This window comes from Haliotis rubra, unplaced genomic scaffold (assembly GCF_003918875.1).
Source record: "Haliotis rubra isolate DU_JTF1 unplaced genomic scaffold, ASM391887v1 Scf1277, whole genome shotgun sequence".
Lineage (NCBI taxonomy): Eukaryota > Metazoa > Mollusca > Gastropoda > Lepetellida > Haliotidae > Haliotis > Haliotis rubra.
This window is the reverse complement of record NW_025765200.1, coordinates 132751-149276: the sequence shown is the minus strand read 5'-3', so window position 1 is coordinate 149276 and position 16526 is coordinate 132751.

The window sequence follows — 16526 nt, the reverse complement described above, 5'->3', positions numbered from 1 at the left end:
ACGGGAAACCGTTCAGCTTCAGTACAAAGACATTTCTCAAGAAATGAGTTGGTTGCAACACAACGACGTACTCATTTTATCGAGGGAATATAACATTCGTCGAGAATGAATACAGTCATAAAATCGATCAAGCGTGTGTATTACCAGTTCCACGGGAATCCAGTTGATTGCATCATTATTAGTGCGGTATTCTGCCTACCGTGTTTGTCAGGTTGCCTATAAGCGCGACGTAAACAATGACTTTCAAAACACATCGAGAGGCGATACATTAACTATGCATGCTCTTTCAAATCACACTGAGGTCAAAGTGACCTGTAACAAAAAGATCTAAAAGGCTCGAATGTCCTTGCGCGACTGATTTTGGTTAACGCCATTTTGTGTATTCCATGTTAGATTATAGGGTACCGGGTCCGAACCCACCTGTGACCGGGTGTAAAAACCTATGAGTATTCCTTGTGTGCAGAATCTTTCAGTGCTGTCACAACCCCTATAGTGTACAGTACACAACCCTGTGCACTTAAAAGAACCCACGAATCCGTTGGTAAATGACCATATGGTGGCCACATGAATACGTGCAAATACCTAGTTGGGGATCAGCAACGTGCAGTAAACTTGAACAATATACTGTGACCGTGTGTCCCAGTCCACCCAGCTGTGAATGGGTACATCGAAAGGATGGGAAAGTCACATTAACTCGGTGAGCCAGGGAGTTGAGATCGATAATATGACGTGCCGCTGAGACTGACACCCAATGATCGAGGAAAAAACAAGGAGCGCTTTGAGCATGCATATGGGATGGATATAGCCTATATAAATACCCATTATATATGAATTCTGTCCTATAATGAATGTATTATAGTGCATTATTATGAAAGTAGATGTGTATCATATCGTTATTGTGAAATTAACAATACAGACGAGGAGAAGTGGACTAAGGTATCGTTTTATCAGAAACATAATGCGCGACCTTTCAAATTAACACCAGTAAGAGTGAGTGAGTGAGCTGGGTTTTACGCCGCTTTTGGCAATATTCCAGCAATATCACTGCGGGAGACACCAGAAATGGGTTTCACACATTATACCCATGTGGGGAATCGAACCCATGTCTTCGGCGTGACAAGCGAACGCTTTAACCACTGGGCTACCCCAACACAAGTAAGACAGCTGAAACAGAACAAATCAGTTTTAGTTTCGATTATGACGTCTGTGTCGGCACAACACCGTCTCCTCATGAAATGGACGTCGTCGCCGTTGGCCAAAGAGTATTTGGTCAACTTCGTGCAAGTTGTTGACGCGACGTGAGCAAAAACTTTCAAGGGCAAGGATAGGGATTAAAGTAACTATGCATACAGGGTCAAATCAGTCTAAAATCGATCACACGTGAGTAATACCCATTCCTCGGGAATTCAGGTTACAGTAATACCGACTGTTTGATGGCAGTAGTGCAGATAACCTTGCAAGGATTTTGTTATGTTAATCTGTCGGATGTGACCAAAGACTTTCAAAACACATGGAGAGGGAATATAGTTACAATAAATGAAGGTTCAAATCACACTCGGGTCAAAGTGTCCCACGTAGTCCCAAACCTTCCCCTTGATTGGCCCAGCCCAACACCCAGGTCTATATGTCCAATGTAGTCCCAAACCATCCCCTTGAATAACGCAGCCCTACACCCAGATCTATATGTCCCATGTAGTCACATACCTCCCCCCTTCATGGACCACGCGCTACACCCAGGTCTGTATCTCAAATGTAGTCCCGAAACTTCCCCTTGGTCGACCCAGCCCTACACGAAGGTCTTTTTGTCCTACGTAGTCCCAAACCTTCCCCTTGATTGACCAGCCCTACACCCAGATCTGTATGTCCCATGTAGTCCCAAACCTTCCCCTTGATCGACCCAGACCCTCTCCCAGGTCTATATGTCCCAAGTAGTCCTACACCTCCCCCTTGATCGACCCAGCCCCAATCCCAGGTCTGTATATCCTATTTAGTCCTACACCTTCCCCTTGGTCGACCAAGACCCACACACAGCTCTGTATGTCCTATGTAGCCTCACACCTTCCCCTTGATCGACCCAGCCTCACACCCAGCTCTGTATATCCCATGTAGTCGCAAAACTTCCCCTTGTTCGACCCAACCCCACACAGATCTATATGCCCCACGTAGTCTCAAACCTTCCCATTGATTGGCCCAGCCCTTGACCCTGGTCTGTATATCCCACGTAGTCTCAAACCTCCCCCTTGATTGACGCAGCCTTACACCCCGGTCTGTATGTCCCATGTAGTTCCAAAACTTCCCCTTGGTTGACCCAGCCCCACACGCAGGTCAGTGTGTCCCGCATAGTCCCAAAACTTCCCCACAGCCCCACAGCGAGGTCTATATGTCCCATCTACCCCCAACATTCCGTTTGAATGACACAGCCCTATATGCAGGTCTGTATGTCTCGTGCAGTCATACACCTTCCCATTGATCGACCCAGCCCTACACCCAGGTCTATTTGTCTCGTGTAGTCATACCCCTTCCCCTTGATCGTCCCAGCCCCAAACCCAGGTCTATATGTCCAATGTAGTCCCAAACCTTCTCCATGATTGACCCAGCCCTACACCCAGGTCGATATGCCCCACGTAGTCCCAAACCTTCCCCTTGATTGGCTCAGCCTTACACCCTGGTCTGTATGTCCCATGTAGTCTCAAACCTTCCCCTTGATTGACCCAGCCTTACACCCCGGTCTGTATGTCCCATGTAGTCACACCTTCCCCTTGATCAGCCCAGCCCCACACAGATCTATATGTCCCACATAGGCCCAAATCTTCCCCTTGATTGACCCAGCCCAACACCCAGGTCTATATGTCCCTTGTAGTCACACACCTTCCCCTTGGTCGAACAAGCCCTACACCCAGGTCTTGTCCCACGTAGTCCCAAACCTCCCCCTTGATTGACCCAGCCGTACACCCAGGTCTCTATCTTCCAAGTAGTTCCAAACCTTCCCCTTCATCAGCCCAGCCCCACACAGATCTGTATGACCCAAATAGTCCCAAACCTTTCCTTTGATTGACCCAGCCCTTACACCCAGGTCTGTATGTCCCATGTAGTCACATACCTTATCCTTGATTGACCCAGCAGAACACGCAGGTCTGTATGTGCCATGTAGTCATACACTTTCGCCTTGAACGACCCAGCCCTACACCCAGGTCTATATGTCCCATGTAGTCACAAAACCTTACCCTTGATTGACCCAGCACAACACGCAGGTCTGTATGTCCCATGTAGCCACACACCTCCCCCTTGATCGACCCAGTCCTACACTTAGGTCTATATGTCCCATGTAGTCCCACACCTTCCCTTGATTTACCTAGTCCTACACCCAGCTCTGTATGTCCTATGTAGTCTCTCATCGACCCAGCCCTACACCCTTCTGTATCGACAACCCGGCCATATGCTTTATGTGTCCCACTTACGTAAGAAGTACTGCACAAGAAAGGAAGGATGAGACTGTTGTCCGTTCATTACAATGTAGTTTCATGAATGGCCTAAGGACGGGAGTCAAGACATAATCCCGTTATTGTATGGCGGTCCGATTCCGGCATCTATTCTGTTGGGGTTAAACACTTTAGAATGTGAATTGTTATTTCACAATGATAGGTGACATGTGATGAAAACTTATAGACGAGTATATAAGTGAAGAATGATGACATTTTTATTGATATACAACTTCCTTTATTGATAATTATAATACATTTGTAAAGCGTCTAATATCCACTGATGCTCAGTGGCTCTAATACAGTGATAAAACTTGAACATATATGCATGAAACAGGGAATGATTATCTACTGGTACACAGATAGAAATTGGCGAGTCTTAAGTTCTGATTTAAAGGTGTCTTAAGTAGCAACTGTTGTATTTCTGAGGTGTCGGGGAAGTGAATTCCTGAGTTGTAGGCTGACGAAAGAGAAGGAGAGTTAAAAAATGCCATTCAGTGATTTTGGTTGAGTCAAGAGAGAGTCACTGGAAGATGTGATATTCCTCTGAGGTGAGTAAGGGGAGATAAGTTCTTTGATAGGATGGAAAGATATCTTTTTATTCTGTGAAAAGCGTCATTTCCCATTTTCAAGATAGATTTTACTGTCGTTGTCAAGCAAGTGATACTTTATCAAGTGAAGGTAGGCATTAGGAATGTAATATCCTTTATCTCTGTTGAGGTCGGGGTCTATCTTCTTCATATGCACTGCTTACAAAAGTTTTGTAGTCCGACTGGTTCCTTTCTATGGTCTTGGTGTTGTCCCAGTTGATATTGTGGTTAGGGTGGACTTTGATGTGGTCGGTAATGGCTGATTTAGAATCGTTCTTCCCAACTGAAGCTTGGCGTTTCTTGATCCTGAGGGTGAGTGGTCTTGATGTTTCTCCAACATAGGAGTCACCGCAGTCACATTCTATGTGGTAGACCACACCTGAGGGGTCTTGCTTCTGGGACGACCTAGGTCTTCCTGTGGCTTGGACTTACTTGACAACGACATTGGAATCTATGACGAAACGTCACCTTTCACAGAATAACAGAAGTTGTTTGTCCATAAAAATTGTCATCATTCTTCAACAACTCAGCTTCTAAAATGCCCATCAAAGAAGTATATATACGACTAACCTTAACTTAGTAATAGACTGTAAATAGTAACTTCATTGGTAGCATCATATTGTTCTGATTAAAGTACTGCATCAGAAGGGCAGTGTTGGAGATGGCATTGTCATGTTGAAATGTTAGTATAGAACAATGTAGCTTCTGGAGTCAAAATATGATCCCGATATCGTATGGCGGTCCGATTCCATCATCTATTCGCTTGTGGTTAAACACTTTAGAATGTGAATTGTTACTTCATAATGATAGGTATAAGTGTTTCCTTGACTTATCAATAAACTGTAAAGAGTAACGCCATTGGTATCGTTACAGTCATTATTGCATTCCCACTTACACCCGTGTCTTACGTAATACCGTTGCGTAAGTCTCAATATCTCCACAAACTATATATCATGTTGTACAGCAAGATATAACATATTAATAAATCATTCATGAAAATGCCATGCTTTTGATCTAGGTGCTCCTTAAGTTTTTCTTCTCAGGCTGCTTTGATGAATAAATTCGGAAAAAATGCATAATGTTTCTCTTTGTTTGGTGTCCCTCAAATGCACAATGACCCACAAAACCCCTAAACCAAAGTAGATATTATTTTCCTGCAAATACCCCTTGATCCACACAATCCCCACGCCCAGATCTACACGTCCCACATACTCCCACACATGCCTGATAATCCAAACAACTCCCCACACCCAGGTCTACATGCCCCATGTTGTCCCACATAAACCTTTTGACCCACCAAAGACTAACACCCAGGTCAAAATATCACATGTAGTCCCACATAAGCTTCTTAATCTACATAGCCCTTACAACGTGGTGTAAAAAGCCCAATGTTGTTCCACACAAACCTAGCGATCCAACCACCCCCTCCACACAGGACTACATGTTCCCTATAACTCCAGAAATACCTCTTGATCAAAACAGGACCAACACCAAGGTCTAAATATCCATTGTAAGAACACAATCACTCTCACACACGCACACGCACACACGCACGCACCGTGCACATCCGGCCAGTCATATCATAGTCAATGATGCTCTCACGTTATTAATCGAATGCTTTTTTTTCGAGAACTTAGCGTTGTCATGTTGAAATGGCAGTCCAGAAAACTGGAACTGCATGAATGTCAGACAGACTGGGGTCAAAACATGGTCCCGATAGTTAGATTTTCCAGGACGACAATAATTTGAGATTGCCTCAAAATGATGGTCAAACAAATGCCCTCCAAATCAGTCAACCTCACGAACACAACACTCTTGCGACACACCCTAGCGGGACTCCGGATACATCGTAAACGCTGAGCACACTACAATGAGTCAAGATCCTTTAGCTGGTCGGATACATGCAGTTAGCAATCGATCCTTCATGGTATGAGCTAACGATCAACGAGTGAGTGAGTGAGTGAGTGAGTAAGTGAGTGAGTTAGTGAGTATGGTTTGGCGCTGCTCTAAAGTTCTAAAACCAGGGCTGCCGCAAAGGATTTTTCAGCCTTCAGCCTATCCATCACCCTCTTACGTTGCTAATGTGTGGATGAAGGCAAACTCGCTTTTTTATTCAACTTGCAGTTTCAATGCAAGTGCAATTCCAATATTGGTGCAATCACAAAGGTGATCTAGTAAGGCGCTGCCCATGGTTGTTGTGGTTCACGCTTGTAGCACGATTTGTGACCACATTTTTCTCGACAGTCGCCAAGACTATGTTCCAACATCATACATGTCATTGTCGTGTATATGGCACAAGAAACTAAAAAGAACAACAGAAGCAACAAAAACCATTTCCACATTCATATTAAGAAATCTCGCGATTGTACAATTGTTACGATATTTGTTTCAGCATGATTACAGCTGTATGATGTTGTTTGTAAACAAATCAGGTCTGAACCAGACAATCCAGTGATTGTCACCATGCGATATGATGACAAAGCATGTGTTTATGAATCACTATGAAATACCGATGATACCAGGTGTTCGCGAAAAGGTGAGCGCATCCTGCCCCACCGGTGGCACCCGTCATGAACATTCGGTAACCTATGGTATAAGTCAAAATAGAGAATTTCATCGGACACGCACACATTTTTGTAATTGATGCATCGATTTTAGAAATTTCCGCCATAAAACGTCTTGAAAGCTTTACTGAGGCCTTGAATGTTGTAACCTTGATCAAACAAGACTGACATGACGCCCTGATAGAAAGGCACGCTCGATTACAGATCCAAAGTTGTGAAATGTAAACACCAAAGGATGGAAATATTGGATTCCGTTTGTCATCTATCCTTGTGGAGGACGGGGTTTTTTTTGTCACAATGACTTTTTATGCATAGAGTGAGTGAATTTTGTTTTATGCCGCACTCAGCAATGTTCCAGCTATATGGCGGTGGTCTGTAAATAATGGAGTCTGGACCAGACAATCCATTGATCAACAGCATGAGCATCGATCTGCGCAATTGGGAACTGATGACATGTGTCAACCAAGTCAGCGAGACTGACCACCCGAACCCATTAGTCGCCTCTTACGACAAGCATTGGTTACTAAAGACCAATTCTAATCCGGACCTTCTCGGCATCTTTATGCATAGATCTAAATATGATTGAAACAGTTGAGGCAGACTCACTTGTCTGCTTAATTTGAAGTTCAGGTGGGCAAATCAGTGGAAGGCAATTGTCGATTTGATGGTGATTGAACAATATTATATCATTGAAATAACTGGAGCTTAAGTTAAACTTCTTGGTCAAATCGCTTTGTTTTGATTTTGCCAACCCAAGCAGAAATTCTGATGCATAAAGAAAAAGATCCGCAAAGAGGGGAGCACAACTTGTGCCCATGTGGATGCCTAATTCTTGTCGAAATGTTTTACCCCTAAATTTTACAAAGACGTTATCACATACTGTTTTCTTTGTAAATTCTCCGAGAATGAAAACAGTAATAAAATCGATCGAATGTGTGGAATACCAATTCCTCGGGAAACCAGTCTATTTCGTCATTATTTGTTCGACGACAGTAATGCGGTATTCTTCCTACCGTGTTTGTCAGATAGCCTATCAGCGCAACGTAAATAATGATTTTCAAAACACATCAAGAGGCGATACAGTAACTATACATGCTGGTTAAAATCCCACTGAACTCAAAGACAAGTTTAACAACAAGATCTAGGTTCGCATGTCTTTGTTCGAATGATTTTGGTTAACGCCATATTGTATAATGCATGTTAGATTATAGGGTTTACCATATCAAAAGGTTGACAATTGTTAAATTGTGTCCTACAATGACTGTAGCGAGTGCATTATTATGAAAGTAGAGCATACCGCTATTATGAGGGTAACCTTACAAACGAGGAAAAGTGGGCTGAAACTTCATTTTGTCAGAAACATAAAGCACTAGTAAAATGGTTGAGTGAGTGACTGCGTGAGTGAGTTGAGTTTTACGCCGCCTTTAGCAATATTCCAGCAATTCCACGGTGGGGGACACCTGAAATTGGCTTCACACATTATCCCCATATGGAGAATCGTACCCTGTCTTCGGCGTGACAAGCGAACGCTTTACCCACTGGGCTACCCCACCGCCTAGCACAAGTAAGACAGCTGAAACAGCTGATGCAGCTTAAAGCAACATTTATTCACTCACTCACTTTTGTTCAACAGTATGCCTTGGTACACTGACATCTTGATTGATACTGACATCTGAGTCCACCAAACTCCAGATTGTAGAAACAGACAACAAGAGTATATCAACATTTCATTAGATTACTTGTGAGATATTACTGTTTGATTAAACAATTGTAATTTTGTTGTTTAAATCGGGAGATCGTCCATGTGCACGCATTTCTGAAGCAAGTGCAACTAAAAGTGTGGCAGCAAACTCAGGTCACAAGGACATACAGACAATGAATACATTCGTAAACTCGATCCAATTCTGTTTATGTGCAGTTGTCCCCGCAAGGTGTTTGTTATGTTAAGTTGTTGACGCAACGTGAACATAGAGACCATCGAAGCACAACGATGGGTAGCTATGCCTACAGAGTCAAATCAATCGTAAAATCGATCATAGGTGAGTAATTCCCATTCCTCGGGAATTCACTTTACAGCAATACTGACTGTTCGATGGCAGTAGTGCAGTCATCCCTGCAGGCGTTTGTTATGTTAATGTGTTGGACGTGAACAAAGACTTTCAAAACACATGGAGAGGGAATACAGTAACTAAGCATGCAGGTTCAAGTCACACTCAGGTCAAACTGAACTTTATCAACAAGACTATACAAGACAAATCTTACGGATAACAACTTCTTGATGTATTTTTCACAACGTTTCTTGGCTAGTTCTTGCCCCTTCTTCAGGTGGATGATGGTGATATGTAAATTGAGTATATACAAGAGAAGAAGGAGGTATAATTAAGTATGTACAAACAATGGAGTGAGATCAAAGAGCAGAATACAATGATAGGGTATGTTTTTACAATAAGGGCAAGAGTGTGTTTACATAGCAGAGTGGTTAAAGCAGATTGAGTTGAGAGTCTATGATTTCTGGGTAGTATTGCTGATATATATACCGTACTGTTCACTATCACCATTATCCACCTGGGGAAGGGACAAGAACTAGAAACCAGAAACGTTGTGAAAAATAAATCAAGAAGTTGTTATCCGTAAGATTTGCCTTGTATTGCCATAATGTTAATATATCCTGGTTATAAACATTCAGGAAACCAAGGAGGACTGTGCAGATAATGAAAACAAACTTGAAGTGTCTTGGCAAACATTATGCAAGCCGAAATGAAAAGTATTTCAACTAATTATTTGGACCCAATTCCTTGTCTACATACGCGCATTATGATTGGCTCGGGTAATATTTCTCCTGGACATGGCTACGAGAGGGATAGGAGTCTTCTTTAAGGTTACGGAAAGGGACGAGTAGTTACGAATGAGCTCACTGTACGACAAAGCACGCTGCACCTCGTGTTTGCAAGGATTAGAAGGAGCGTAGTGATGCGAGTGATATACGAGTGATTAGATGCATCAAATAATACTGATTAATATTCATATATCCAGTTGAATGAGTTGGTCTCTAAATTCTGGACTGGATATTGCACAATGTTGCGCAATAGGACGGAACCCAGTCAGCAGAAAACGAGACTGTTGTGTTATCAATGCTTAGACTTGTTTGTTACAACTTCCATTTCAACAGTGAAGTGTATTGAATTGTATGTGCTTGTGTGTGTGTGTGTGAGAGAGAGAGAGAGAGAGAGAGAGAGAGAGAGAGAGCTGTGTGTGTGAGACAGAGATGTGTGTGTTTGTATCTGAGTGTGCATGCGTGTGTCTGTGTGTGGATTTGTGTGTGTGTGTTGTGTTTGTGTACGCGCATGTGTGTTTGTGTTTGTGATTGTGTGTGAGTGTATCTGACTGCTCATGCGTGTGTGTATGTGAGGGTGGTTTTGTGTGTTGTGTCTGTGTACGGGCGCACGCCTGTGTGAGAGTGTTTGTGTTTGTATGTGTGCCTGTGCGTATGTGTGTGTGTGACTGCTTGTACTCGTCCGGGTTGATGTTGGTATTGTGGTGCTAGCCTCGGACAAACAGACACAGCATACTACCTTTGTGCTAATCAATGCACGTTTTATAATCTAACTAGCGCCTGGAAGGGAAACAGCTTCTGGTTCGATGCAGCCTTGGGATCGAACCTCCGACCTTCTTCTCTACTGGCAGGCACTCTATCCACCGGACTAAGGAATAACATGTGACACATATGTCGTCTCTCTTCCTTTCTATCTAAGAGACATATTTGTTGATAGCTTGTTTTCTGAAAGTAACACGGTATAAATCAAGAATAACAGCGTACAGTCAATCCTTAATTCACGAAAGATGTCACTTTAGGTTATTACGAGGCAAGAGTGAAATATTATATATTTATGTGCTCAGAAATACTTATAGATTTCTATTTTATAAGCATGGTCATTGAGTATCTCTTTGAAAGTTACACAGACACGACAGTCGTCGATGCACCGTGGAAAACTACTCAAAGCCAAGTTAAACTCAACTCACTCACTCTCTCATTCAGTACTCGTGAAAGCTTTACATTAGTTACACCTAAAACGTTAGGTTCATCAAAGTTCTGGCATTGGCAGTAATTCCGTCATTCTGACTGCTCAAAACGCCCTCTGTTTCCACGCAGTGGGTTCAAATTTACCCACCCGATTCGGGTGCTGCTGATTATTTTGAATATTTTAGGTGCGCACACATGAGCTGCTTCAGAGGTTGGCCAATCAGAATGAAGTATGTCAAATGTCGTCGTTCCACGCAGTGTTTTCAAATTTACCCACCCGATTAGGCATCTGCGAAATATTGTGAGATTTTACGTGCGCACACTGAGCTGCTTCGGAGGTTGGCCAGTCAAAAGTTGACATTGTGACTTCAGACTCCCAGTTAGAATAAAGTTTGTCAAATATCGTTGTAGAATAAGTCACAGTGCCAACCTGTCACACCACTTCTATACTGGGCAGACAAAAACAGTGGTAAAGTGATGTACAAATATTGTATGTCAAATATCGTTGTAGAATAAGTCACAGTGCTAACCTGTCACACCACTCCTATACTGGGCAGACAATAACAGTGGTAAAGTGATGTACAAATAAAGTATGTCAAATATCGTTGTAGAATAAGTCACAGTGCTAACCTGTCACACCACTCCTATACTGGTCAGACAATAACAGTGGTAAAGTGATGTACAAATATAGTATGTCAAATATCGTTGTAGAATAAGTCACAGTGCTAGCCTGTCACACCACTCCTATACTGGGCAGACAATAACAGTGGTAAAGTGATGTACAAATAAAGTATGTCAAATATCGTTGTAGAATAAGTCACAGTGCTAACCTGTCACACCACTCCTATACTGGGCAGACAATAACAGTGGTAAAGTGATGTACAAATAAAGTATGTCAAATATCGTTGTAGAATAAGTCACAGTGCTAACCTGTCACACCACTCCTATACTGGGCAGACAATAACAGTGGTAAAGTGATGTACAAATAAAATGTATGTCAAATATCGTTGTAGAATAAGTCACAGTGCTAACCTGTCACACCACTCCTATACTTGGCAGACAATAACAGTGGTAAAGTGATGTACAAATAAAGTATGTCAAATATCGTTGTAGAATAAGTCACAGTGCTAACCTGTCACACCACTCCTATACTGGGCAGACAATAACAGTGGTAAAGTGATGTACAAATAAAGTATGTCAAATATCGTTGTAGAATAAGTCACAGTGCCAACCTGTCACACCACTCCCTATACTGGGTCAGACAATAACACAATAACAGTGGTAAAGTGATGTACAAATAAAGTATGTCAAATATCGTTGTAGAATAAGTCACAGTGCTAACCTGTCACACCACTCCTATACTGGGCAGACAATAACAGTGGTAAAGTGATGTACAAATAAAGTATGTCAAATATCGTTGTAGAATAAGTCACAGTGCTAACCTGTCACACCACTCCTATACTGGGCAGACAATAACAGTGGTAAGTGATGTACAAATAAAGTATGTCAAATATCGTTGTAGAATAAGTCACAGTGCCAACCTGTGTCACACCACTCCTATACTGGGCAGACAATAACAGTGGTAAAGTGATGTACAAATAAAGTATGTCAAATATCGTTGTAGAATAAGTCACAGTGCCAACCTGTCACACCACTCCTATACTGGGCAGACAATAACAGTGGTAAAGTGATGTACAAATAAAGTATGTCAAATATCGTTGTAGAATAAGTCACAGTGCTAACCTGTCACACCACTCCTATACTGGGCAGACAATAACAGTGGTAAAGTGATGTACAAATAAAGTATGTCAAATATCGTTGTAGAATAAGTCACAGTGCCAACCTGTCACACCACTCCTATACTGGGCAGACAATAACAGTGGTAAAGTGATGTACAAATAAAGTATGTCAAATATCGTTGTAGAATAAGTCACAGTGCTAACCTGTCACACCACTCCTATACTGGTCAGACAATAACAGTGGTAAAGTGATGTACAAATAAAGTATGTCAAATATCGTTGTAGAATAAGTCACAGTGCTAACCTGTCACACCACTCCTATACTGGGCAGACAATAACAGTGGTAAAGTGATGTACAAATATAGTATGTCAAATATCGTTGTAGAATAAGTCACAGTGCTAGCCTGTCACACCACTCCTATACTGGGCAGACAATAACAGTGGTAAAGTGATGTACAAATAAAGTATGTCAAATATCGTTGTAGAATAAGTCACAGTGCTAACCTGTCACACCACTCCTATACTGGGCAGACAATAACAGTGGTAAAGTGATGTACAAATATAGTATGTCAAATATCGTTGTAGAATAAGTCACAGTGCTAGCCTGTCACACCACTCCTATACTGGGCAGACAATAACAGTGGTAAAGTGATGTACAAATAAAGTATGTCAAATATCGTTGTAGAATAACTCACAGTGCTAACCTGTCACACCACTCCTATACTGGGCAGACAATAACAGTGGTAAAGTGATGCACAAATATAGTATGTCAAATATCGTTGTTGAATAAGGCACAGTGCTAGCCTGTCACACCACTCCTATACTGGGCAGACAATAACAGTGGTAAAGTGATGTACAAATAAAGTATGTCAAATATCGTTGTAGAATAAGTCACAGTGCTAGCCTGTCACACCACTCCTATACTGGGCAGACAATAAAAGTGGTAAAATGATGTACAAATAAAGTATGTCAAATATCGTTGTAGAATAACTCACAGTGCTAGCCTGTCACACCACTCCTATACTGGGCTGACAATAACAGTGGTAAAGTGATGTACAAATAAAGTATGTCAAATATCGTTGTAGAATAAGGCACAGTGCCAATCTGTCACACCACTCCTATACTGGGCAGACAATAACAGTGGTAAAGTGATGTACAAATAAAGTATGTCAAATATCGTTGTAGAATAAGGCACAGTGCTAACCTGTCACACCACAGTGGTAAAGTGATGTACGAAAAATATACATTAAAATGAAACATTTCAGGTATACTGTACTCTAAATCTTTTTTTTTCTACTTTAATAATGTATCTCTGAAATAATACACTGCTACAATGATGTATCTCTACAATACTCCAGTGCTACAATAATGTATCTCTGCAATAATACACTGCTACAATAATGTATCTGTGCAATACTCCAGTGCTACAATAATATATCTCTGCAATAATACACTGCTACAATAATGTATCTCTGCAATACTACACTGCTACAATATGTATCTCTGCAATACCCCAGTGCCACAATAATACATCTCTGCAATACTACACTGCTACAATAATGCATCTCTGCAGTACTACATTGCTGCAATAATACATTTCTGCAATACCACACTGCTACAATAATACATCTCTGCAGTACTACACTGCTACAATAATACATCTCTGCAATAATATATTGCTATAATAATGTATCGGACCGCTGCATTATTAATAGATGGATCAGCGAGCCCCGATTTATATACAATAGAAGCAGCAGATGAGGCCATAAAAGACTCGACATTTTACCATCTTAATGTCAGCATCAACTGTTACATAACTACACAGTACAACTACAAAAGAAGACATTGTGTAATTTTCATTTGTAACGATTGAGTCAGTGAGTGAGTGAGTTTGGTTTTACGCCGCTTTTGACGACATTCCAGCAATATCGCGGCGGGGAACACCAGACATGGGCTGCACACATTGTGTTCATGTGAGGAATCGACGCCGGGTCTTCGGCGTGACGAGCGAACGCTTTAACCACTAGGCTGCCCCATCACCCCTTTTCAGTTGTAATACATTTAAACGAGGGGACATTAATCAAGAGTAATTTATGTTGATCGCAAGAGGCGACTTGACCGGAAACAGCACTCCAACTGTCAAACCCTGATCACTGACGCATGATGCAATCTGCTGGCTGACGCAAAACCCAGGGCCCCGTTTCACAAAACTATCATAGCGCTACGACTGTCGTACCTCCTACACTGTAACATAGACTTACGACAGTCGAAGCACTACGTCAGCTCTTTGACACGGGACCCATGGATATTGTCTGGAAATACAATTTGAGGTAATATCAAAACACATAAACTCTCCCAAAGAGAAACACAAAGGTGTATTTTCACGAATTTAATCTGCTAACTTTAAAGTCGGAAAACACATGTAATTCTGTATAAGCTGCGACCAAATGTCAACTTATAAAACACAAATGTCTGTTAACACGTCTAGTTTACAAAGTTCAATAAGTGAAGGCGTCCGTTCCCAGTTATGCATTTTCTTAATATCTGTTGTGGCTACCATGTGCCCCAAAAACTGATCTGCACCGTCTTGGAATAGACTGAATAAGTCTTTGAATTCGAATTCTGACCCATTCCTCTTGCAGTGCCTGCGACAGCTGATCTAACGTGTGCTCGAAGGGTGCAGGTTGGGCGATTTGAAAGTCCAAGGAAGCACTGTAAGGTTGTCATTCTGAAGATGCTGAACAGTGGCATGTGTTGTGTGTATGGCATTATCCTGCTGAAACACCTCCCCTCAGTGATCGGAACCATGTGATTCCTTAAGATTGCGTCTCTGTACGTCTCTGACTGTTGTACTGTCCCGAAGGCGCACAAGTAGATTGTAGAATATGGTTCCCCATATCGTGACACTACCACCACCATATCGGTCAACCTCGTGGACACACTTCCGGGTAAACCGTATGACATGTACTCTTCCGGCATAGAAAGCATACACGTTGTGTAGATTCCAGAAGCGAAAGTTATTGTACCACTGGACCCGTCGACGACAACATAGTCGCCGCAGCACAGGGTCGAAATAGGGTCTTCTGTCTCGAAGTCCAGCTTCTTACAAACGATTACGATAGGTTTGCGATAACTGCAGTGGTAATGCGGTCTTTTTACCCGCAATGTCCCGCTCACGGTTCCTCAGAACTGCACGTGCACATTGCGAACCACATTTTCCCATGACATATCCGTGCAAGTTGACACTTTCAACCATAAACGAACATTAAAGTTACCAAAGATGCTATATTTCGCGTTGTGCATTCGTTCCAGGTACACAAACCAGCGTTATAATGGCGAACAATCAAACACTAATTTTGAAAAATAATTGACATTTCATTGATCAATATCGTATTTGCGTTTCTTTTTGATTAGAGTATATCTGTACCCGTGATCCCGTAAGTAAACTGATCATGGTATTGTTGCCTATGCGAGTCATATGGTACACAATTCTGATATTTAAGCTAACTTTCATGTTTACCAGGTCATCTGACCCTGGGTGTAAAGCTCACTCACCAGCAACATCACGGCGGGGACACCACAAATTTGCTTCACACATTGTACCCATCTAGCGACAGCAGTGTAGGTACTGTTGTCGAAGCAACATGTTAAAAGTCTGAAAGGTAAGAGATATATATTTTACCCATGTTGCTTTATCCACTGTCAGTGTTTATAAAGTACTGGTAATAGATCGGCCTTTCACATACAACATGTGGCATGTACGGACCATGAGTGACAAGGATCGGGTTGTCAGACTCGCCGATTTGGTTGATTACATATCACCGTATGCCAGTTGCGTAGATCGATGCTCATGTTGTTCATCACTGGATTGTCTGCTCCATACTCGATAATTTAAATACCACCGTCATATAGCTGGAATATTGCTGAGTGCGGCGTTAAACAACAACCAACGACTGGGAGTATATGTCAGAACACGACTGTTTGTATCAACGTCTTTTGTAGTATTTTTGCAGATCAGATACATAAGGTTCTTTCATTTGCCAGTTACCTCAGGGTGGTCAGGCTGCACCTGTGGTAATGTACCAGACAAACAACTACAAGCAGAGCCTTGGTACTAAAAATACCTTCAAACC